The sequence below is a fragment of the Falco cherrug genome, chromosome Z, assembly GCF_023634085.1.
Source record: "Falco cherrug isolate bFalChe1 chromosome Z, bFalChe1.pri, whole genome shotgun sequence".
Lineage (NCBI taxonomy): Eukaryota > Metazoa > Chordata > Aves > Falconiformes > Falconidae > Falco > Falco cherrug.
In genome coordinates this window covers 25,836,215-25,862,385 of record NC_073720.1, presented here as the reverse complement: position 1 = coordinate 25,862,385, position 26,171 = coordinate 25,836,215, and the positions used below count along the sequence as shown (strand labels likewise).

Here is a 26,171-nt window from a genome sequence, read left to right as displayed (position 1 = left end):
AAATAAAATTAGCCATTGTATTTGCTGCTCCATAAGCAAATTATCAGTTCAATGTGGTTTATAGCATCTGAAGGTTGCCAGTGTCTTCCCAAGGAAAGAGCACCAAACTTTAATATTCTCCTGACTCAGTAACTCATCCTTTCTCTCCCCACTCTGATAATGGACAAAAGTAAAGTATAGAAAAATGTCCACTGCTATTTTTGTTTCTATTAAATGGGAGTAGTTAAATGGAATTTTGGATTAGTGCTTTAATATCACCTTAAAGTTCTCCAAAGAAGTAAACAAAGATAAATTATATGAAAAAGAAGGAAAAAAAAGGCAAAGCAGAGACACAGAAAAGAGGTTGCTCATAGAGGAAAAGCAGTACAAATATGTAACTTCCTAGTTACTCTGGCTGTTAACAAACACAAGTAAAACCAGCAACACTGGCTACTGCTCTGTTTTTTGCCTCCAGAGGTAAAAAATCCACTCTGCCTCTGTGCTGTTATGTACACAGTGCAAGACTGTATTGATATAAACAAAACCATACATCCCAAACCAAACAAAACCCAAAGACCAACTCCTTGTCCCCATTTGTATTCTGCTGTGAACTATATGGGATTAACACAATATGGGACCTTTCAGTAACCTCAGAACTATTACCAAACTCTCTATTTTGGGCTTAAGATACGGCAGGGCTTCATCATGATGAAACCTAAAACATAATTCCTGAAGTCACAAAGCACTGTCATGAGGCAAAGTTCAGCACATGGATGACAGCTAGAACACCTTCAGAAAACCGCAGCTTTCCTTTCTCTGCAAGTTATCATGAAGTGAGAAAAAACCTCCAGAAAAACACTCTGCTTGCTTTCCTTCATGGTTTTTTCTCAGAGTTGTTTCCAGGCCAGAAGCACAACCCTCTGCCTCCAGCGCTATCTGGAGCCCTATGCAGGAAAGCTAGTAAGTATTATTACCTGAAGAGGAACCAGACTGGCTGGTCAAATCATTTCTTGTCATGTGACACAGAAGCACATTTATCACATCAGCTGGCAGACTCCAGAGTAGCTGGGATGCCAAAAGCCCACTGTCCAAGAACTGGACCTATGTATCAACCTGTGGCAAACACAGTGGCAAGTGGCTGGTAAAACTTACCTGCTAAAAGAGGGGATCAAACGTCCAAATCTTCAGGGACTGAGACAGAGTCCGCAGGCTAACATTCCACAACCAGACTAACACCTACTGCCTTCCAGAGATGTCCAACACCAACATCTAGTGCAGCATCTGACCTTTGCTGAGGTATCTCACCAGAGTGCGGATCACCGTCAGCTGTGATGTGGGTGTCCTGGAAGGAGCTTATCAACTCTGCATGAAGCAGGCAAATCTTGATCAACAGTATTTTAGTTTTACATATAACAACTGGTGATTTGTTGCCTAATAATTTTGGAGTCTATTTTTCATGTTTATTAGAAAAGGAATTATAAGCCTGTATCATACTCGTATTGCAACAACAGAAGCATACATCCAAGTCAGGGAGTACGTGAATGCTCTTACAATTAAACTGAAACCCTGGGGAGAAAAGAGGAGGAAAGAGTAAGCAAAATACCAAAGATTTCTTTAAAAGCTTATCAGAAGGTAATTTTACCCTTTACATTTTATCTCAGGTGTTTATTTCTCACTTCCAGTTACAATTTTATTAATTATTTTATTGCAACTGAAGTGAAGATGTTTATGGAATTAAGTGCTTGCCTACTTTCAAATGTTTCCCCAAGACAACTTACACAATGCCTGTGAAGAAAACTCAGACAACTAAGCCTTTTCTGTGCTCTTCAACACATCTGGAGAAAAACTATATTATTCATATATTCCATTATGAAGGGAAAGTTATAATTTCTTTCAACATATCAGATCTGCAGAGGGCTCATCTTATTAACTGTGCAATTTCACCATCACCACTACACTTAACCCTCTACACTGGCTTCCCACCTACAGCTGCTGATGGTTGCTCAAGTCATTGTTTAAGTTAATTTCATGTTCCTAATGCACATGCCAGTGGTGTTCTTCTGTTGCTAAGCATTACAGAGCTCCCCTCTTAACTGGTCTGGGGCACGTTACTGGGTCTTAACTCGTCTAAGACACTATAAAATAGGTCATATTATCTGTTACACTACCCAAGAAGCAGTTTAAAGTTAGTAAGAAGTCTCTTTAATTCTTAAAAAGCATCAAACTTGAAAGAATGAATACCTGTATTTGTTATTAAATAAAGCCATATAAACTTGTCTACAATGTACCAATGCTAGATGGATTACCATGGAGTACACAATTCAGTTGTCCACTAGCAACTGCTGTTGAAGTTTCCTATGGTATCATTTCACTATAATCCATAATATGAGCAAGGTTCCAGTTTAGCAAAAGCCAGTGCTGCAGCTTTTTCCATGTTCCACAGAACTCTTAAATACTTCCTTAGTTTCTAAAGAAACATCATTTTAACTGCATTTCATTAGCCCTTATCTTCTTTTTAGAAGATAAGCAAGAAGAAGCATGTATTTTCTGATTCTCCAGTGAATCAGGGCTGCCTATCAGAGCATCCCACCACAACAGTCATCACACTAATCATAAAATACCAAGTATCAGCGCTCTTGCATCACATGAATTATCGAGTTGTTTATAAGGCTACTTCTGAACACACTGAGTCACCAACAAGCAGCAGTCACAAGCAAGTTTTAGGGTTACTTTAAAAAACACTGAGTACATTTTCTTTAAATTTCCCTTAAACAACAGGTATGCTTAGCTTGACAGGATAGCTTTTATTTTCAGAATGTTTGAGACAAGTGATTTCTGAACATCAAGCATATGGTATTATCAGATCCTACAAGTGAAGATGCACAGACCAGAATTGTCCATTGTACACTAGTAAAGAAACTAGTTTCAGCTTTTTGTGGGATCAATACGTGCACTGGAGTGGTACCTTTGAGTTAACGCATCTGTTGCAAAATAGTGGCAAACTAGTGCCCTGTCAAACCCTTAACTTACAGAGAACATGAATAAATGTGTCACACTGGCACATCGGTAAAATAAGCCATATATATATGTATCATATAGGTATCTCAGCAAGGACAAGAGTGGTTGGTGAGGTTCAATATAGTTCGAATTCCTTCTTGCACAGTTCTTCACAATCCTGAAATTTAATGTGGCTCCTATTAAGACTACACTTAAGGGCAAGGGCAAAACATGGATTTTTCTATGGGAACCTGAATGTTGTTTGGGTCTTTCTGGTATCCACTGTGACCATAAACATCCTAGACAACTGAACACATTCAAAGTGGGCAAGGACCTGTAACATGCATTCTAGAGTACTAAATGAACTAATAGAAGTACCAGAAAACATATCACTTATTTCTGAGGACTCCTGAATGCCCCGGCAAACACTTCAGAAGCAGGAAAGAACAAATTTCATTCTTATCAAGGAGGAGGAATAAGGTGGATGCAAAGTGCACAGGAACTATCAATTCATTCCACTTATGCATTGATGACACCATGAAGGACGACACAGCTTAGTCCTGAGAATTGTCAGAGGGTGGAGGATGGGAGCACCAGGGTAGAGAAACAGTAGGCAAAAAGGAACTATCCAAAAATAACCAACAAATTCACTTAAAATTTATTTATTTGCTTTTCCTGGTAAAATACAAGCAGAAACTGAAAGGAGATAGTAAATATAAAATGACATACAGGTAAATGTTCTAAACTGATAAATTCCTTAGAAGTTTTAACAAAACGGTACTCTTAGAACTATACAAACATAATTTTCAGAAGTCATTGAAGCAAAAAAGAAGGCAAAAGCAAGAAAAGAGTTTCTCACACTATTGTGTTTGGTTCTTGGACACCACAGTCAACAGCACATGCAACCACATGTATGGGGGCTAAAAACTTAAAATATTCTGCCAACAGCACTGAAAACAAACAAGATCTCATAAATACAAAATATTTCACATAAATTGTCTCTGTTATGGAAACCAGAGAAATAGAAATACTCCATTATTCTAAATAACAACCTCTTGGCAATAATATGCAGTCACTTTTTTAAAGTATTACCATTTTTATTATCATTATTATTATTATTTCTACTACTATTATTAAGTACAAACAACAGTTGGTGAGTTTATCTCTGCATTTGTAACACTCTCTTTGGCAGCCTATGCCCACAGCCAGGGAAGTGCAAATAATATATTTATAAATGCCTTACTAAACGAAAGTTCCCTTTAAAAAGTATTTGAAATTTTTAAAGCTCTTCCTTGGCTCCTTCCTGCATTCTTCTTGAGTCACAACATGTACATAATTGGCACATAGGATGCAAAGAATCAGCAATGAGAAGGGTGTAGGTGATCAATAAAATTATTTACTTTTACAAAGGACACCACAGTTTGCAGAGGAGGAGTTAAGAATCACCAACATAAATTGGGGCTTTAAAGACAAAAAAACTAACCTCCCAGTAATTTATTAACTTACCTTAGGTTTCCACATATTCTATAATAATATCTGATTTTTATAATTGCTTAATGTATACACTTGTGTGATTCTGAGAAGTCTGGATTCAGGCATCATTCATCTAATACAATGTGTCATGGTGTATGTTACTGCTTCAACAGGTATAGGTTGAACCATTTTGCTGGAAGTATTTCTAGTTCAGTATTTTCTAAGTCAAGGTGGTGGTGGGGAGGAGGTTTTACTTCTCAAAAGCAGTCACTGAGACTACCTACTCTTCACCTCTTAAAATCTGTGCTTAAAAGTCATTGGAACAGGAACTTGGTGCTCAGAAGAAAATACTCAAAAGGCATAACTTCCTGCACATCTTTCATCCCTCAAACAGCAGTCAAACTTCAGAGTCAGACAGCATGTGAAAATACCAAATAATATCATCTCAATTTCATTTACTCACCGCTGTTCCAAGTCCTTAGGTCTTGGTCAACCACTTCAAACGCCTGGCAATACCTAGAGAAATAATTGACATAAAATGTAAGTAAGGTACAGAGCCAAAAACATTAAAACAGTATTTATGACTAATATTGGTGGCTGGAACAGTACAACTCCACTTGTAAGGTAACATTTCACTACCAGGACACTTCTCTTTTGCTAGAAATGCAGCATTCTAGACATTGCTATAACCACTAAGGAGTTAAGAAAAACAAGCACAAGCACTAGACTTCAGAAGAGCTGACTTTGGCCTCTCCAGGGATCCGCCTGGTAAAGTACCATGGGATAAAGACCTGAAGAGAAGAGGGGTCCTTCAAAGATCACCTCCTCCAAGCTCAGGAGCAATGCATCCCAACAAAGAGGAAGTCAGGCAAAAAGGCCAGGAGGTCTGCATGGATGAACAAGGAGCTCATGGACAAGCTCAAACACAAAAAGCAAGTCTACAGTGGGTGGAAGCAAGCACAGGTAGCCTGGGAGAAATAAAGGGAAATTGTCCAAGCAGCCAGGGATCAGGAAAGCTAAAGAAAGCCCTGACAGAATTAAGTCTGGCCAGGGATGTGAAGGGCATCAAGAAAAGCTTCTGTATGTACACTGGTGATCAAAAGGAAGACTAGGGAAAACACAGACCCTCTCCAGAAGGAGACAGGAGAACTGGTTACCCAGGATTATGGAGAAGGCCAAGGTACGCAATGACTTTTTTGCCTTTGTCTTCACCAACAAGTGCTCCAGCTACACTATCCTGCACTGCATCAAAACAAGCATGACCAGCAGGTTGAGGCAGGTGATTCTCCCCCTCTACTCTGCTCTCATGAGACCCCACCTGGAGTACTGTGTTCACCCCTGGAGCCCCCAGCGTAAGAAGGACATGGACCTGTTGGGATGAGTCCAGAGGAGGGCCATGAAGATGATCAGAGGGCTGGAGCAGCTCTCCTGTGAAGACAGGCTGAGAGAGTTGGGGTTGTTCAGCCTGGAGAAGAGAAGGCTCCAAGGAGACCTTATAGCAGCCTTCCAGTATCTAAAAGGGGCCTACAAGAAAGCTGGAGAGGGACTCTTTACAAGGGCATTTAGTGATAGCACTAAATGTTTTAAACTAAAAGAGGGTAGATTTAGATTAGATATTAGGAAGAAATTAGGAACAATCTCCCCAGAGAAGTTGTGGATGTCCCCTCTCTGTAAGTGTTCAAGACCAGGCTAGATGGGGCTTTGAGAAACATGGTCTAGTGGAGGGTGTCCCTGCCCATGGCACAGGGGTTGGAACTAGATTACCTTTAAGGTCTTTTTCAACCCAAACCATTCTATTGTTGTATGATTCTATGAGTAACACATAAATCAGTAAGCATGCACAAAATTGCATCTTTTTCTCTTTCTATTTTACTAACAAATTATTCAAAGATTTGAAAATACATTTAAAATTATTTGTATATTCTATTGGGATTTATAACAACATTTTAAAGTCAGGTATGACTTGGGAATAACTCCCAAAATTCCTAAACGACTGGAATAAAAACCTAAACAACATAGCATGTTCACCCCACAAGCTTATGAAACATACCTTCAAATGCCTTCCACCATCCCACACATATATTTCATGGAATTCAACAAGGACAATGATGAAGTCCAGTACCTGAGATGGTCTAATCCCTTGGACAGACTGGGCACTGACCACCCAGGGCACAGCTCTCTGAAATGGAGCTGGGAGCCTGGGCAAACAGTTAGCTAGTTGACTAAACAGGAGCTAGCAGTTAGCTCTGGCAGCAAGGAAGGCCAAGAATATCCTGGGATATATCTACAGGCTAAGCTCCCACTAATAAGTGATTATTCACCTTTAGCCAGCACTCAAAGAATACATGTCTGGAATATCACATCCAGCGTCGGATCCCCAGTACCAAGAAGTAATAAAATAAGGTAATAAAGGTAAGGTAAGGTTGATTCAGTGATGCTGAACTACAGGGTTTCCCACAATAATAGCAAATTCCACATTTTTGTACATACTTCAGGACAGGATATACGAAGAACCTCCCCTCACATAAAAGAACAAAGTGCATCAGAAGGTCAGTAGACTCATAACAAAGAGAGATAAATGGTCTTGGTGAAAACGGTTTAACAACAGAAAAATCGACACAAAACTCCTAACAAAGCATGCTGTCAAGGACAGAGGAAAACATACTGGGAGCACTGGTATGCCAAAATGGTCTCTAAATTCCTGGCACACACAATATTCCTCCAGAAAAAAAACAAAAACAAACGACTCTACTAAGTAGCTGTGGTTACTCCAACTTTCCTCTTCTGTCTCAAAAGCAGTTAACATGGCAATGAAAATGCAACAGTGTTAGCAGAGACTACGTTTCATGAACGAAAAAGGCCAAATTGTTTTCTTTTAGATCCCAGCACCCAAAAATGCGTGACCAAATTTAAGTACGTGAAAATGATGGATTGCTCAGACAGTAAGAATTAAGCGGTGCTTTTAAGGAAAATATCCTTGCCTGGAGTCTGGGCTCCCTAAGAAAGAGAAGTGGTATGGGGCAGTGAGACAGGATCAGCCCATTGAGGAGGCTGTAGAAGAGCCTTCTCTCACAGATCCCGTCCCCCTGCCAAAGGCATGGCAATGATCTTCCTTACCCACATACAAGAAATGACAAAAAAAAAAAAAAAAAAAAAACACCAACCAAAAAACAAACACAAAGGCGGAGCAGAACAATTACTGCATTAAAAAGAAAGGCTCTTTTTTGCCACCACAATTGTGACAAAGCTAACAAGAAGAAACCCCACAGGCCTTCTACTGCCCCATCACTGCAAAGGCTGTGTGCACTTTCCTTATGCTGCAGATGGCCAAAATGAAACCCAAAGCCTCCCAAACAAATCAGAATGAGAAAACCACATGTATGCTCTCACTCCTTCTCTCAGGAGCTCTTCCATACTGATTGTGCAATAACTCAGATTTCCTCAACAGTTGGTAAAAATACCGAAAATCCATTTCTTCGTTCCTATTCAACTAGCTGTAAATTTGGCTGCATCACACAAACACTACCCCGACACTGCCCACCCCCACAGAAAAAAACCAAACAAAAAAAAAGAAAACATGACAGTCTTCATTTCTAGCTCCTTTCTCATTTGCAAGGGAGAAATGCTTTAATATAATTCAGAAAGAAAAAGTCTCTATGCCAAGTAGACCCATTGATTTAATTTTTTTTATTTACAGTCGACAGGAGAAACAAATAGTTTGGACACTGTTAAGAGAACAGTTTGATAACATCCCCGTATCACATACCCTGGCTTTGCACACAACAGGAATTAGGTATACTTAGCCTCCCCAGCAAAAATAAAATTAAAAAAGAATACAGACATATCCGCTGAATCTTAAAACATCCCTTTCAAGTAGCTTTTTCTTCAGTTATACTACTGTGCGATACTTCCATGTATTATATAACAGCCAGCATCCGAATCAAAGAAATATTTACTTACTTCAGGAAGGTTTGTATGACCAATTATGTCACTATGAATAGAAATAATATATTCAATGAGTCTTTTGTCTTTTGCTATCGATGCATAACAGTATAAAATAAAAAAAAGCCCTACTATTTCATAGGCATCATTAAGGCTACCTTCAGAAACAACAGCAAAACAAGAAGGGGAAAGTATTTTCTTAGGGATACACTGCTAGCAGGTTAAAACAAAACAAAACTCTAAATATTTAGAGTTACAATGCTAAACACCACGGGAAACTAACAGCTTGAGATACAGTATAGATTTTTTAACATTTCGTCTCAGGCTGATTGTTCTCAGTTTCATACAAACCTACAAAAGAAAAAAATGAATTCCAGTTTTTCCTTTTGTGTTATCTACCTAATTTGTTCAGTCTAGAAGATCATGCTACATATGTATGCAATTTAAAGCAAATTCAAAAGAGTATACTGTACAGACCAACATAATTTGCAATCTATTTCAATAAGAACAAAAAAAATTTCACTTTACACTACAAAAAATATTTCACCCAAATGCACCTGCCCTGAAGTTTGCAACTAATAAAAGCCAGATGTACTTATAATTCACTGTTGATCCCTGCTCTTAATGCCTGTTTTCCCACTGCACCACCTTAACCAAGAAAGCTGTACAGCATAGTTTTACACATCATTAAAATGTTTAAACCAAATACTATGTTTTTATAATACTAGCAATTCCCACAAAACTAAACAGAATAAATACAGAAGCATTAGGACCCACAATGTGCATGAAAGATTCCTCTTAGCCTGTTACCTAATACATTAAGCACCCGAGTGATAAGTGAATCAAATTACCACACTACTTTAACAAGTGAAGCAAAAGATGTACAAATTTATTTTTAGTGAAGTTATTCTCTAAAATGAGTTTTGTCTTTTAGGGTTTGTTTTACCTAAGCATAAAGCTTTAGCTGAAGTTAGTAATATAGAACACATCAGCCAGGAGCCCCATCCCATGTTCACAGAAATCAGTGGGAGCTCTCATCTTCAGCGTTACCCATGAGGATGAAAGGACATAAATTGTTTACTTTAAAGGCAGTGCAAAAGCACTTGACAAGTTCACTTTACAGCATGCTTCTTGAGTTGCATTTCTGTGTCACAGGGACAGAGCAAAAAGTCATCCTTCCAGGACAGCACAGTGAGTTACGCCACAGCCAGCGCTTTGGTCTTGTTCCATACAACCCATCACCTCTACCACCCAGCCCAAGGCAGCCAAACCCAGCAGTTTCGCAGCAGTATCTCCAGCAAGAACATCCAGAGTCACTAAAAATGCTCCTTGCCTCCATTTTGGCCTTAAAGCCGCTCCAGGTGGCTGCAGCTTGGCCATTATTGAGGGGGTCCAGACAAGAAGTGACTCAGAAAGCAGCTTCACTGTGGGGCCAGCACCTGCCGCCTGCATGTGGATGGTGAGAGAAACAGGTCCCATGGACAGCCCAGCAATCATCAGGCATTTAGGCAGGTTCCAGGTCAACCCCACAGCAGCTGGGACTGGAACAGGCACATGGCTAACACAGCTCCAGCGCAGGCTGATGGCCCCAAGCTGAGCTGAAGCAGGCTTCTGGGCCCCCAGGCAGGAGCTCAAGCAGGACCCAGGGGAAGCCGAGGCTCATTAGTACCGGTGGGGGCCCTGACCTTGGGTTGCTAATTAAATGCTCTAACCAGCAGCATGCTCCTCAGCAATGAGCTAGAATCACTTCACAAGTCAAGCTATACTTTCTAAATGTCAGCTGGCTTAATAAATAACAATTTCTAATGAGTATTATTAGCATCCAAATTATTGCCCCCAGATTACCACACACTGTGTCCTGCAAAATGCTAAGTTTACAAATAAAGCTGTCTGCTGGCAGAAGTGAAACAGAATGACTCCAAGGGAGAGAGCTCAGTTATCTTCTCCTGAAGGCCTGGAGATGGCAAGTGTGGAGTTTTGTTAAGGCAGAAGCAATTAATGCACTTTTTTATTTAATTGGTAGACAGTCCAAGCCTGTTGCAGAAGGCTGCAGAGCTGTCCCATCTTGATAGTCTGGAAAAAAAGGCATGTTATCACACACACTCACACGTACACATACTCTTTAAACATGCAGCTGCAGGGTTTGTTTTGTTTTCAATCCAACACCTTCTCCAGCCAAAATTATACTGAAGAGTATCATCCTAGTGACACAAGCTGTGAAATCAATGAAACAATCATGAAAATGTCAAAATTACCTTATAAATTTCCTGTGTTTTCCAATACTCTTGCACCATGACTAAATTAGGAACCTCAGCCTAAAAAAAAAAAAAAAATGCCCTAAGCATCATACCTTCCCCCCCACACCCCAAGAAAAGCAGACTTTTTTTAACTTTCAACTTCCTTTACATTTAAGACAAGGTATGTAACAAAGCAACCAAACACTGAACAGGTACTGACCTTCTAAGACACAGACAAGCTGTTAACAATTTCAAACTCCTCAATGGTACCTTAAGCATACATTCTACATTGGACTAATTTCCATGCCTTCCTCACAGCTTTCAAATTCATAGATGCAATTAAAAAAATACACATAAAAAGTTGCTTACCCACAGGTACTACCTGTGACCTTCCACCTGTGAAATGCTGGTTTTTAATCATGAAACACTTCAATGATTCATGTAATGATTTTACTAAGTGACAAAATCGAGAGCTTAGGCCATTCAATTTGACCTGAAAGCAAAGTTTTCTACTGAAAATAGTCTATCTGAACATTATCCAACCAATAGGCCTATCATGCAGCTTAATTCAAAGCTAAAAATACTGCTTAGCTCTTCTCCAGCTCATGTCCTAGGACTGATTTTCAGTCTTCTAAAAAACAACCACCAAAACCCAAACCCAACATAAATAAAAATTAGATAAAAATTAGACCCTGAGCAACATTCCATGTGCCTTTCTTGAGTGTTTCAGTAAAATCATGTTATGGAAATGAAAAATCCTTACTCAAGTCTTATCTGTCCAGTTTGCCTGCTCTGGAGAACATCCTGCACTTTCTACAGACCTCTGAAGAGTCCTGAGCCATCTCCATCCAGGCCGCTTTTCCAACATGAGCTTACAAGCCCACAAAGAGGCACTCCTTTGAAGCTAACCCAAGAAACGGGAAACGAGCTAGCCACTGCTTGTTAAGAGTTAAAAATTATAATCAGTTTTCAGATGGAAGAATTAGCTAGCCCCGGGGATGGTGGGAATTGAACAGCAACTAAGAAATATGTTAACTGTGGTTTTGTTTACCGCAGAGAAGCATTCCTTTGCCTTTTTAATTTTTGTCATTTTAAGCTTTCTCTGGAGCCAATTTGCTAGAACACTGCTAAAGGGATGATCTTCTTTTCAGAAAATGTCCTGGTAATACAAGACATAAAATTATCTGGGTTTAGTTCTTCCTGAAGCCCATAACACCCTCTTTGAAGACTGTCACAGCACACACTGAAAAGTTATGATTATTCTTTACATTCCTCTAAAAATTCTTTAAAATAGTCTTTAAAATACATTTTTCAGTAAACTGAGATATAACTTCTTGACAAGTTATGTGCTCCTATGGCAACATTTTATTTTCCCTAGATTTCTACTACTCTTTTTACTAGCTAAAAGAAAACTGTGAACAATTGTCTCCACATAGAGATGTACACAAAAAGAGAAGAATCACATCTAAAAAAGATCTCCTGACACAGGGCAAGAAGAGGTCTCTGTTTCTGCTTTTCTTTTCCCTTTCCAGACTATTATAAATTAATTCTTTACAAAGACATGCTAGTACTTACCTTTATCATTTCCTATAGAAAGGTACCTGCAAGGCTGAATTGGAGTGTCATAGGTCAACTTTAGGCTTAAATAATGGGCTTGTAGAGTAATCCATGAAGGATTCAGTTTAAATTGGAATGGTGGGAGGATGGGGTGGGGTAGAGAAGGCGGCCACCCAACTTTTTTTTACCCCTCTTTCCCAGCTGAGGGTAAAACTGACCATTGCCTCCACTGTCTTTAGTAGTCCCTTCCAACTTGTATAGTTCTAACTATAAATAATGGAATATAAAACTTAATCAGATGTGTTTCCCTTGAACGTGCATTCTAAGACACATACTGTAAGTCCATTTAAAATACTCCGAAATTATTAAACATCAAAGATGCTGTTTCTCACCTGAGCTTTACCAGCTCCATACACAACAACTGACTGTACCCCATGCTTTTGACTATTAAAGGCTCAGAAAATGGCATTTATTAAAAGTCTTGATCAGGCACAAGATACCTACATCATCTACATTCACTAAGTTGTGTTTAAAGAACATGAAATACTTAGCTACTGATGTCATTCTAGACAAAGGCTAAAAAACAAGACATGGGGGTATAAAGATGTTTATTTAAAATATTATCATCTCTTTTTTTCTTTTGCAAAGCACATAAACAAAGTAATATCCATGAAAGAAAGTTATTTTGAAACAAAACATGAAAAACTAAGGTCAAGCAAATCTCCCCAAAAACAGAGAGAAGGAAGAAATTGGTCACTTCACACAGCACAAGCAAAACATCTTCAGGAAATCCATATGAAGCATTTAAGGAATACATAAACTCTGCTATAACCTTCACAGATCTCTCCAGCAGTCAAGCTAGGAACACCACCTCTCTGAAACATAACAAACATTTCTGAAAGCTTCTGTCCTCTCCACCTCTCAAAACATTGCTATTTTATTAACAATTAACATTTTAATTTGCATTAGCCATTTACTTGCTACCAGAATAAACACAATGATGAATGTGCAAGATGAGAAGCTAAGGAACAGCCAACAACGCAGTGCGATGAAGGACTCCCATTACTACTCCTTGGAAGACAAGAACATGCATCACTCCTACTCTCACACCCCACATCAAGTTGGGGGCGGGGGGCAACGACTACTTTCAGAGAAAAACTATCTGCACCTGAGTTCACAGCCCTCTTAACCCTTCAATATAATATGATTTTTTACTTTTATTTTAAAGTAAAAAATTAAAAACTCCAATGGCCTTTAAAAGCTTCCAAGGCACCACTATAAACCCCGAAACAAGACACAACCCTGTCTGTTTAATCAAGTTTGTCAAAATTTAAGAAGCAACAAATTTGTTAGGTTCTCCCTCCCTGCCCCCTTTTTTTCTGCAGGTTCAACAAAGCAAATTATTTTCAGGCTACACTGAATCAAATAAGTGAAAATGATCTTACATGTATAAGCTACTATAGCTTATTATTGTGCACTATATCGATATGACAAGGGGTAGTAGCTTTAAACTGAAAGAGGCAGATTAGATCAGACATTGGGAAGAAATTCTTTACTATGAGGGTTGTGAGGGACTTGAACACTTCAAGGCCAGGTTGGATGGGGCTTTGAGCAACCTGGTCTCACGGAAGGTGTCCCTGCCCATGGCAGGGGGTGTTGGAACTAGGTATCTTTAAGGTCCCTTCTGACCCAAACCATTCTACAATTCTATGAAGTTATAAATCTTAACAGTTTCCATTCACCAGCAACTGAAAATGCAGATTCCTACTAGTAGGCACTGTTTCAATATTTATACAGTATGAGAGAAGGCAATCACACTGGGAACAATTATCAATAGCCCTGTTTCCATAAGCTTTCTTATCAATTACAAAGAAAGTAATTCCAGGAACAAGGATCCAACAATTCCCTAAATCTCAGTGACTGCCCAATGGATTCAAAATCATACTTCTGTAAATTTTCTCTAAGTTCCAGAGTTCCTGAAGACTAACCTTCTCTCTCTCAAAACTACCTTTCCAAAGTAGTTGCATGGACTATTTTTTCAAGTCATTTTTCCAGTGAAGGCTGGAGTTTAGAACACAACATGAGTAAATTTTCTGACCTAATTGCTTTCTTATGGTATTCCAGCAACTGATGACTTGAAATCTCTTACAGGCAGCGCTGGCTGGCTTAAATAATAGCTTTTCCAAGCACACAGAGGACACGCATGTATTTTACTCCCTAATATCCTTTACAGCAGCAAAGACTTGTCAAATAAAGGAAGAAAACTACATGTATATACACAATCTCTCTTCATATTCATACACATAATACCAGCTCCATTCAGGTGGTCCCCTGAGGTTTTGGCTCTCTAGAGTTAAATACCTGAAACAGACGCTTTTCTTGTTCATTTATTAGTTTTCAAAGGACTGCTCAGAGAATGAAGCCTAAGAAAAATGCAAATTCTCCACTCTACGCTCAACTAACAAAGCATCCAATCAGTTCCCACTAAGCTCCAGTTGGTTTCATGTCCACATGTAAGCCATTAAGAGTACATTGTTTGAAACTTAATTCCACATCTGTTCTTCTGTGGGACTTGGAAAGCAGATGAATTTTTCTGACAATTGTTTGCAGAGTGCATAATCACAAGCATGTGTAATAGTATTCCAAAGTGCAAGGGGAAAACACCATGACTCTAAGAAGGTTTTTTTTGCTGAATATTTTTGTTTCTTTACTAAGTAAGACAAAAAAATAAGATGCTGTCAGATGGAAACAATTCATAAATGCCTGAGAAGCCATCCACTATAACTAAAAAGACAAAGTAAAATCCAGCTTTTCTTCCTAAAGGTCATCATTTCATGTCCCAGTAGTTTACTCAGAGGGCCAAAATCCATTTTATGGCCTGCCAGGTAACTTTTAAAAACTAAGCAGAAGTGAAAAAATCCTGCAGAACTACAACACAGAAAATATATGCTCTGCAGTTGTGCGAGAAGGTTCCAGGCTATTACAGTATAAGAGTCAGCATCTTTTGAATGGATCACAAATTTAAGTGATAAGGATGTATTTTCTTTTGATGTCTATAAAATGCTGATAAGCACAGAAAGGAAAAATAGGTAACAACTCTTCACTGTATTTGCAAGTGAAAGTGCTGATGGTGTCAAAGCATACTGGGGAATGTAAGGTTCAGGAAAGCACTTTTTACATCCAAGATGGAGTTAAGCTGAGGAAGTCTGCCACGGTTTGCTGTGGATGCTAAATTTCACATATGCTCTAGAAATAACGGACCAAGTTAATGAAGGAAGGATCCACAGCCAGCCATTAAATACGAACAACTGCCTCCTTTGACCAAGTAAGTCCTCAGGATGCAAAGCAGTGGAGACTATGAAAGCATCACTGTAAATTTGCTCTGTACTTTAAGCCACTGGCTGTTACCAGCTACTGTGTTTAAATGAAACACTCACTGATTAACTATTTTATTTATGGCCTTATGCTATTACCTTGGACCTTCATTTGACCTATACATATAACAACTGCAAAAGTGACGTTACCTACAGTGATTGAGAAACAAACACAGGAAGGGATCAGGGCAGATGAAAGACACTTTTTCTAAAGAATTATTTTATTTTACTTAATTCTGAGCTTAAAGTAACAATTAGTCAGCTATGAGGATGCGTTAAAGAACAGCCAAATTTCAGTTCAGTCACACCAAACTGATGACTCAGTCAAAAGAAACAAGATACTGATGCCAACTCCTACAATGTTACTCTGATCTTCCAGGCACTTGGTGTTTTCTTAAAACTGGGGATGCCTGAGATATGCAATTACTTCACATTGTAAGAGGTGTTTTCAAACTTTTCTCCACAATCATGAGGTCTAGATACATGGACAACAACAGAAAAGCAACAAGAAAAAAGAAAAACAAAACAAACAAACAAAAAAACCCAACAAAAAAACCCCACAACAAAACAAACAAAAAAAAAGGCACACAGCAAACCAAACCACTTTATTTGTAAAAGAAGTGTCATTATTTTCAGCCCTGTGTCATCCCTCCGCCCACCACGTTGTTACTGGCAACTAGAAACCAGGACAAACCTGGGCAGTGCCATACGTGGCCAGTGCTGAAACACTGCATCACCCTGGATGAAGCAGATGAAGCACATCAATGAGAAACAGAGACTTCCTAGAGTGAAAAAAGAGAAACGGTGCAGGAGAAACCAAATTCAAGTAACAGAGTGCTTATAATTTCTGTAAAAACCTCCACATATAAGGAATAACAATCTGCCTACAGCAAAGGACACTGTCGGGTTCTAAAAGTATTCTGCTCAGCAAAATTGCTATCTGACATTACTTAATTAGGACTTCCATTTAAAATGTATAGGATAACTGATTCCATAAGTCAGGCAAAAAGAGAACCCACTGCATACGATAATTATGTATTTTCACTTTTATTATTTAACTTAAAGAGTATCATGAACAAACAAATTTCCCTCCCGTGCATCCAACACTGCTGATGTCAGGACAGCCCTGAAGCTGAGCGTCCATGCTGCCAAGTCACCAGTCCCACATGAGTCTGCTTACTTCAAATGTTGGGAAATGTCCCAAGGAAGACCCACGAAGTTTCTTTCATGTGCAATGGGCGCTAGAAGAGAGGTACTCCTAAGTTTTTTTAGTTTGAGTACCCTCTGCCAATACGATTTCCTAACAGATGTCAGAATGTATATATACATATATACATATTAAAAACTAAAAAAACACCAGACAACACCCCCATATTTATACTGAAGACTACGAACATACATGCTTTAAAGACTCCTATAGTGTTTTTTTTCTGTTAGTGTGACCAAAAGGCTAAATGAAATTCAATACACATAGGAGTCCCATAAGTCTCTTCCACTTTGTCCTTCTGTAACTGTACTAAAAGCTTGTCTGGAGTCTTACTCTCAAGGCATCTGGAGTTGACACTTCTATTTATCCAGCTAAAGAAAGGTCCCCTGCTGCTTCCCTGCCAATACCATGAAGAATTTAATGTATCAGCAGGGAGTCGAAGCTTGAAACTCAATCCAGTATTTTCATAAAACGATTCACAGACTTGCACTGACTTTTTTGACTTAAAGAGCAAAGCAATTTGGAGCTAGATTAATCCACTCATGTTTCCAGCAGTGGGGGAAGGAGGAAGAGCACCATAACATGAGCCACCAAATTGATTTTAACATACTGAGACAGAAAAGAAATCCCTATTAGAGTCCCTTCATACCTTCTTAAAATATCACACCAGCTATTTAATGCCTCCTATTAAATAAGGAGGGATGAACACCAAGCACCAGGTACCAAATAAAGGCAATGAAATAAAATCGGAACCAAGAAAAAAGAAGAGATTGGTTTTTTACTTTGCAGGAGGCAGAACAGTGGCTTATAACCTAATCTTAACTATACCAATACCTGTGGCAACCGGGAAAAAAAAAATCAAGAGGAGGATTCAGATCAAAGGAGCATTCATGTGCAAAGCTGAACTGATCCCCCTTTTCATAATTGAACAAGAAGACAGGTGCTCAACACAGAAGGAAACCCCATTCTACCACATACAATGATGAATTTCTCAAACACTAAACAACACTTCCACTTTTATTATACATCCAGTAAAATGTGCATCAGCAAGGCTTGTTATTCCAAGTTTATCTTTGCCTTTCTGAAACAGACCAGAAGTTTATAGTGGGTTTTCTTCCAGTTATGTAACTGTTCAAAGTGATACAAAAAGATAGCTCTCAAAGACTAAAAGAAGTAATAGAAGAGTAAAAAACAAGAAAATTATAAAGATAGGCATTTCTTCTATTTCTCTAGGGCTTTTTTTAGCCACCAGACATCAGAGAGAACTACTATTCTTATATATAGACTTTTAGGTAATATAAAGTCTTACATAATCTTAAACATCCTTTTAATTCCCAGGGCACCCACTGTTAATATCCTAAAATCTGTCTTCATTTTCCAAATTCTGAATCAAGGTCAACGTATCTCAGAGAGCCAGGATTTATAAATGTCAAGACTTTGATTCATCAGAAATACTTAATGTAAGCAAGAAACAGGTTATAGAGAGTAATCCAGGAGCACAGCAGAAAATAACTGATCATACAACAAACCCCTTGGTTTACATATAATCAAGTGTTAAGGCCATTGGACATCATAAATATGACCTGCACATAACAGGAAGAGAGTTTTCACTACCAGTAACAGAAATTATGTATCTTCACAAGTCATAGGCTGGATAGATTATTTCACAATCACCAAATGCCCAGCAAGGACAGCAATATACTAGAATAAACACTAAAGTCTCTTCAGCTTTCTCCCATTTTCTGAAAACACAGTTCATCCAGCAAAGGTCGTTCAGGACTGTGCATCCAGGTACAGTGTTCCAGTTTCCACATATGGCAGGTCATCTAGAGGTAATGCTACTCCTAAAAATTCAGTCAATTAACAGTACCTGTCCTTTCTTTGTCTTCTGAATACTGTATATTCTTGTTAAAAATATTTCACATGGGTGGTTTTAGGAAGAGTGCACACTGATTAAAGATTCCTAATGATTAACTCAAAATCTAACTGAACTAAAAAAACCCTCACAGAAACTAGTATTAAATACTGCTAATTTCTTGGTGTATATTCCAGGCATTTGTAACATTCCTCTCCGATATTACTGTGAATTAACATTCTTTTATAAGGTTACATGTCATGTACTTTTATCAGGTCACATGTCACGGTACATGTATAGTTATTTGTAAAGCACGTTCTCAAGTTTAAAAATACTTCTAAAGGCCTGTATGTCTATAACGAGATTTCTTTTTCTTTTATTCATACAGCCTAAACAGTTTGCTTTTAATGAAAGACAAACTGGTCTGGATGACAGCATATATCATGATTGTCTCTCAAACCTTTATGCCTAACATAAATGGTTTTCCACAGAGTCAATCAAAAGCATCTTGCTCCTGAAACACGTATTTTTTTAATGACTAGAATCAAAGATCAATTAACTAAATGCTACTTCATTTTCTCCAATTATTAACATTATTTTCTTCCTAAACATCATACAGTGTTTTCCATGATCGCATTACAGCCAAGCTTAGAAAATATTTATATGTGGTTTTAAAAGCCTGATCAGGGAAGATTTTTCTGGCCAGTTTGGTTGCCTTAATTATTCCTTTTGACAATATTAAGGACTGCATGGATCACCAATCAGAAACCTCTGAGGCCAGGGACTCAGTTCCACATAGCCTTTAGTCATACTTTTTTTTTTATTATTTCACATTTTTATTGAATAATATTAAAGGTGCTATCACATTTGGCTTGTTAAAATGTGTTGTCTATGATTATCAGCTAGCAAGAATGAAATTCAGAGGCAGCTGCTGCTATCGAACAAGGCAAATAGAAACCTTCTCTTTCTGTGTCCTCAAAATCAGAAGCTCTGTGGAGCTTTTCGAAAATCTGCTTTTATTTAAAACCAAAGTTGAATGCTGGGCTACAAAAAGTAGGTTCTTCATTAAAATAAGTATCTATGACTTTCAGGTTTATCATAGCATTGCAGTCAAAATTCTTTGCAGTGATTATCTTTTAGTTTATTTAAGGCTTTAACTTATCTAATCTTCTTGACTACCTACCACTGAACAATTAAATGATTAACATTCAAGAACCCTGCTATTCTGGGTCTGCCTTTTTTGGTCAAAGACTTTATTCCAGCACCAGGATCTTACTGGTTGAAAGGCAAAGTCCTGGTTATTGAGAGCTACAGTTTCATTTAATGCCTGATCAGATTCAAAGAACTGAATGCCACGACAAGAAAATGCTTAAGAGTTAAAAAAAAAAAAAAGAAAAGCCCAACAGGCACTGTTTGAAGATGAAGGAAAAGTGTGTCCTCTGTAAGCACAGAACACATTTAACCTGGAATCTGTTCTGGATCTTCACACCTGGACGGCAATCAAACTACATGGCTGAGCCAAAAAGCTTCTTAATAGCAATGAACTGGCTAGGTGCATACAAAAGTGCATTTCAGCCAGGTAAAATCTAAGCTGCAGTACTAAAGAGCCAGTGGCCAAACAACTCGCCTCCACACCAACAGTCTCGTCACAGACAATAGTTATTTTTTTAAAACTTTCAGCTTTATGAAACACTTCCATTTCTTTGGGAATCTTGTCTTAGCCTGATAGGGATGTGACTCTCATTTTTCTGCCTGTATGGAAGGACAACCCTGTCTAAACGTCTTTTAAAAGTTAACTTTGGACTAATATTTTTCAATTTGTGGCACACACTATCTAAATGGAAATGTCCTAAGTTAGTATTTATACAAATTATTAAAAAAACTAAAATGTGAAGGAAAAACAGTGGAGGTTGAAGACGCTTTAATTACTCATAAAGGGAAGCAAGAATCCTTTTCTTTAATTCCTCTTTTCTGAATGTCTATTTAAAAAAAAAAGAACGCTTTTGTCTAGATTATAAAACAGAATTCCTTATGCTTAATGCTTTCAGCAGAAAAACAAAAAAACTTTGAGATTTGTGAAGGAAAGCTGTGAGGCCAACTGTGAGGCCAGAATATAATTTTAATACTCCTACAAAAGAAAAAAAAAATACAAACAAACAACAAAGCCTTCATGGCAAATTTCTATGCCACGTTTATGCAGCAATCAAGTGTGACTTTAAAGCCACCATTAACAAACAATAAACAGTAGCAACCGATATTTAAGGCTATTGCCTAAACATAAGAAAACATGAAATTCATATTAGTGCTTTTGAATACAGTGTAATACAGCTCTCCTTTCCAATGAGGCTAGGAGCAGTAGAGATGAAAGACACTCCTCAAAAGAGGAAGAAAAAAATACCTTATAATTTACCTTACTTATTGTATTTACAGGTTGTGTAAATTACTACCACTTAAAGCAAAGTATTGATTACTAAAGGAAAGCATGAAGGGGACACTTTCTTTGTTTATGTGGTTTTGGTAAGCAACATGTTTACATTACCCCAACCAGCTTTTCAGTTCAATAATTCTCCCCCCTTTTACAAGACAAATGCATTCCTGTATTCAGTCAAAAGGATATCTGTAAATTGAGAGTATTTTCCTGGTTCAACACAATGTTAATGGGATTTCCATTTGTTTCCTGTTTGAATTTCTGATAAATGCATCTTTGTTATTTCTGAGTATTACCCAAAAAAAAGCTAAGGAGTTACATTTGCCAGACCCTCATCCATGTGAGTGACAGCAGCTCTACTCACAGACCTCCACACCACAAAAATCCATCTGTCTGAGATGTTCTGATGTGCATACAGTTCATTTTATTGGTTATTCAGTTAAACCTCACACCTAGTATTTTCATTTTCTTTCTTTATGAATTCACAAACACAGAAACTATACGGCAGCCACCAAAACCAACCACAACCAGCCACCACAGCAATTTCAAAAGTACTCTGTGCCCTAAGGAACCAGGCTAACAAAGTAAAACTGGTTTAAAAACAGAATACCTGCAGCTAATGAATACCCTTTCAGGGACACACATACCAGGTTAAATTAGTGATACTAGGTCAGCTTGCAGCTATTTCCTGTCCCCTATCCCTCCCCAATACAAATAGAAAAAACAAATGTTTAGATCAAGTAAAGATCCACAGAAAGATTTGCAACTGTTCACTGTTCAAGGCCATAAGAACAGTCTCTGGAACAGAGACGAGATCTCCACACTCTTCTCCTTGAAAGCCACGAGCTACATAATGAAGTCAGGGCCAATCTCCATGTCCCTACTGCAGAAAGAGGGGTGCATTCCTAGCTGTGCAGTGACACAGCTTCAGTGGGACCAAAGAGGGTGGCCCCATGCTGGTGACCTGCCAGCTCCAGCCCCTCTGGCCAGTAGAGGTGGGACAATGTGAACCACCTTGCAGCAAGGACAGAAATGCACCTTCACAGCCAAGTGCTCTAATGATGTAGGTACCTGATCAGGAGCAGAACTGCATCTTAATGCTCCAGTAATTCCTCTTTTTTTTTTCTCCCTTTGTGGAAAATTAAAAGTTTAGCAGGAAAGGGCTCCAGCCCAGGCCTCCCTCCTGAGCAAGAAAAGAGTGGAACCTTCAGGGAGGTGGGGGTGCATGTGGCAGGTTTCTTCCCTTGAACATCCTTGCCGTGGACCATTTGAGGAGGTGCAGTAGCTGAAACACACCAATGCAGCTTTGTCCAGCATTTTAACATTCTTGCTGTCTGAAGCAAAGCAAAGATACACAGACCTACCTTTTAAAAATTTACTTTAAAATTAATATAAACACATTCTATTTTTTCACAGCAATATCAAAACCTATACAGACAGCTTGTTGCCTCTGGTTCCCCCCATACTTGAGTGTACCTGGGGACTGGATCAAGCAACCCACGTGCAGCCAAAATGCCCTGCTTGCAAGTCACTGCTTGCTTTTTGGAAGCTTTCATTTTGCCTTTCAACCAGCTTCCTTCAGCTGTGTTTCACCTCTCAGTTACAACAACTCTGCTCCCTCAACAGTTGCTCTCTCCCTCCATGCTGGCGACTCTTCCTCCAAGATCCACTTTTTAAAAGGCTGTACCAATGGCTCTTTTCTTTGTTCTCTTCCTGTGGAAATTAAAATTTGTTGAAACTTTATGCCTCTAAACTGTAGCTAAGGAAACTGGTTTTATCTGGTGTGCAATTCTTCCTTAGCTCTGTCCACTGGGAGCTGCTGGATACAGGAACTTGTCTATTCCCAGACAGGTGGGGGGCTAGCTCAGCCATTCTAGTCCCCTCACAGAATCAACATGCAGGAAGGGGATGTAAAAATAGATACAAGGATACAAAGAGCTTACAAAACCATATGAGTTTACTAATATAATCTTTAAATTGCACATCGATAAATCCCCCCAAATCTTTCCTATATAAGCATTACTGACCAATTTAAAATCTTTACTTAAATGCATTCAACAGCTTAATAGTTTCAAGATTACAACAAAAAGAGGAACAGTATCTCTTGCTCTTTTACTTTAATACCATAGTTTTAACCCCTGTTCAAGTGGATGTTCAGGAAACAAAGGGTTTGGCTAAAGTGTACATTTTCTAGAGTATTATTTTTAGTTTGCTTAATGCTAAAGGAATTCACTACAAGCTCTCCATGGCATGGAACAATGTTCCCACCAGTTTCTCTGTTACAAATTAATGAAAAGCTGGCTGCTCATTCTCTGCCTAAAGGCATCTACCATGCATCATAAACTTCAGCCACGGGCAATGAGGAGCATATCAGGGTATAACCTTACTTAAATAGTCCAAAGGAAGCTCTCTGCTTCACATTCATTGCATTGAGATGATCTCTTGCGCCTTAATTCTTGCGCTGTCTCCTCTTCTCTCATTACCAGACTTCTCCAAAAGCATCACGATGTTCAGAAAAAAATGAGAAGTTTACTGAGCCTCTTTAAAGCACAGTATGCAGGACAATCACATGTATTTTTAACAGCCACACTCCACAACCAAAATGCAATGTTGAGTTCGAAGAACAAGAATCAAGGATTTGCAAAATTGCATCAAAAAGACTCAGTGATGATCTTTGCATTAAAAGTCCTACTCTAAACAAAACCTATAAAGCATTTTAGCTGTGTATTTCAGACCAATGCCTAGAAACAAAGCTACAAAGAGCCCCTCACCCAAACCCCTGCTCTTTGACTGTTTGTATCAATAGCAAAGCAATATAAAATGATTTTCATATTTGAATATGAAATCATTTGGCTACAAAAGAAGAAAAACACAAAAGCAACAACAAATAAATTATATATGCTAAGAAATTGTTTTCAAAGTGCTAAACACTGGTGTCATTCAACTGCCCCTGCTTGTGTCAGTAGGAATAACTTCAAGCTGTTACTGGCTAGTATAGAATAACTTAATTTTTAAACACTAGAAATACTTAAATAAAGTTTTAATACTACACTAGATTTGATCTATTGGGCTTATAAACCCTGCCAGTCAAAATTCTCTGTTTCTAAATAAAAGGGACATTTTACAATTTAAAATAGAGAAGAACCAGGGGATTGTAATAATCTAACTTAAACATAGTGTGTGTTATTAGGTAATAGTAAAAGGAATTTATTTTAAAAAACATGTTTTAAGTAGTCATTTATGATCACTGGGCTAGAAAGCATTAGCCTACCTGCCAAAACCTGTGGTTTGTTTTTGATTTCTGTACCTTGAAACAGTATTGACAAATGTGCACTGGAAACACCCATAAAACATTTTCCCTTAATTTTAAGATTGGTATTTCATAGCAGGCGACATACTGGCCCCATCTTTCACCTACCAACCTGGTCTTTATTTTGAGCAGTCTTTCCTTTCCCCAGCTCAATGAGTTCTGCTGTGTATGCAGCTCCAAGTAACACGCAGTAGACAATGACATGGTCTAGCACAAACTTGCAACTCCTAGCACAGAGTTGCAAACTGCACACACTGGTATTCTCCATGCAACCTAGCAAGCAGTAAGGACAGACGAATCATCCATCTAATCCTTTTCACCGCTAAGGCTCCTAATACAGAATATGAAGAAATACAAAATGTGAAATCATCAACTTTTGGAGGAGTAAAGCCTGATTTATTTTAATTAAAATTTATAGTGTTTGTTTGCTAATGGAAAACTTGCATCTGAAATAAACCCTTATATAGTAAAGAATTCCTTAAGCTATGGAAAATTAATTGAAGCAAGTAGTTCCATGAGCTCTGCTACTAATGAAGCTTAATTTTTGTCAGATTTGTACTTCACAGTTGATCAAGACTTCTGACAGGATGTTTTACAGTGCCTCCTCCATCTATTTTTAAAAATATTTTAAGTATTTAAAATATTTTTAAATAGAGGTATCCTATTAGCTTTGAGAAGTCTGCCTTTCTGTTGATGGCTGAGTTCAATCAACACAACTAAAAAATTAGAAAGAAGCACAAGAAACCTAACGGATAGGGGAGGACAACGCCTTGTAACAAGGCTGCATAAAAGACACTTGAGGGCTGAAAGGGCTATGAGCTATGCACACTCCTTACCCCCACAGACCACAGAGTGATGCAGTTTCCTCCTAATAAAGGAGTTAACAGCTGAACAGGACTCAAGACACTTTCGTTGCAAGGACAGATGGACAAACCCACCAGCCCCTCTGCTGAACTTCCCACACTAGCCACCACCTCATGCTCAGCAGGCTCATGTTTAGCAGCACTGCAATGCCCAGCCCTTCCCACTAGTCACTGCTCCCGCACCCTCTATTCTACATAGCTCTACTATACATCCCAAACCTGCCACAACACTATATCTATACTGTCCTATCCACTACTGTATGCCAAATACAGTTACTCCTTTGTGCAAGGCCATAAAAGTGCAGCATAGCCAAAAGGGGAGTAACAGAGCATTTCATATACCATAGACAGGTACAAACAGTTGGCTGATGGCCAAAGACAGAAGCACAGCTAGGCACTTGGAGAGAATCCGCATACAGGCTCAACAGATGGGGTCGCAGTTCAGATCCAGTTCACAATCAGGTAAATGGATGATTTTCTTTGGAATGAAAACTAAGTGTTTGTTATTCTAAATTCTAAAGCAATTTGGTTCTCATTTAACTGAAATTTTACACAATATCTTGTTTCTCAGCCTCACCAGCTGTTCAACAGCACGTTTCTCATAGATGCTATTAAAAAATTACCTTCTTCATTCTCAAGCTTTTATATAAAAATAAAAGGAGAAGCCATAAAAATACAGCTATTGCAAGTGCTTTTAGCAACTAAAATGCCTGTGGAAATATCTTTCATCAAGTAACAGTAGCCACCATTACTAACTATGTACAGCACACAAAGGGAGGAACTTCAGGAATACACTACCTGTGGAAGTTAACATTTTCAGAACTACAATACGGTTCATCCTTAATTTATACATATAGTCTAATCCATAATATATGAACATATGCATTAACCAGTCTTCCAAACCTTGGCTAATTAAACATATTTTAACTCAGTTTTACTGGTAGCAAAG

General features: G+C 38.4%; 1 protein-coding gene across 1 annotated transcript in view; it reads right to left on the bottom strand.

Annotated features, from left to right (window-relative positions):
- Window positions 1–26,171, bottom strand: part of LHFPL2 (LHFPL tetraspan subfamily member 2) — a 125,623-nt gene that overhangs the window by 57,684 nt on the left and 41,768 nt on the right. The window contains exon 2 of the mRNA XM_055698560.1: window positions 4,913–4,965. The gene's annotated coding sequence lies outside the window, so the exon portion shown is untranslated. The remainder of the gene's footprint in view (window positions 1–4,912; window positions 4,966–26,171) is intronic.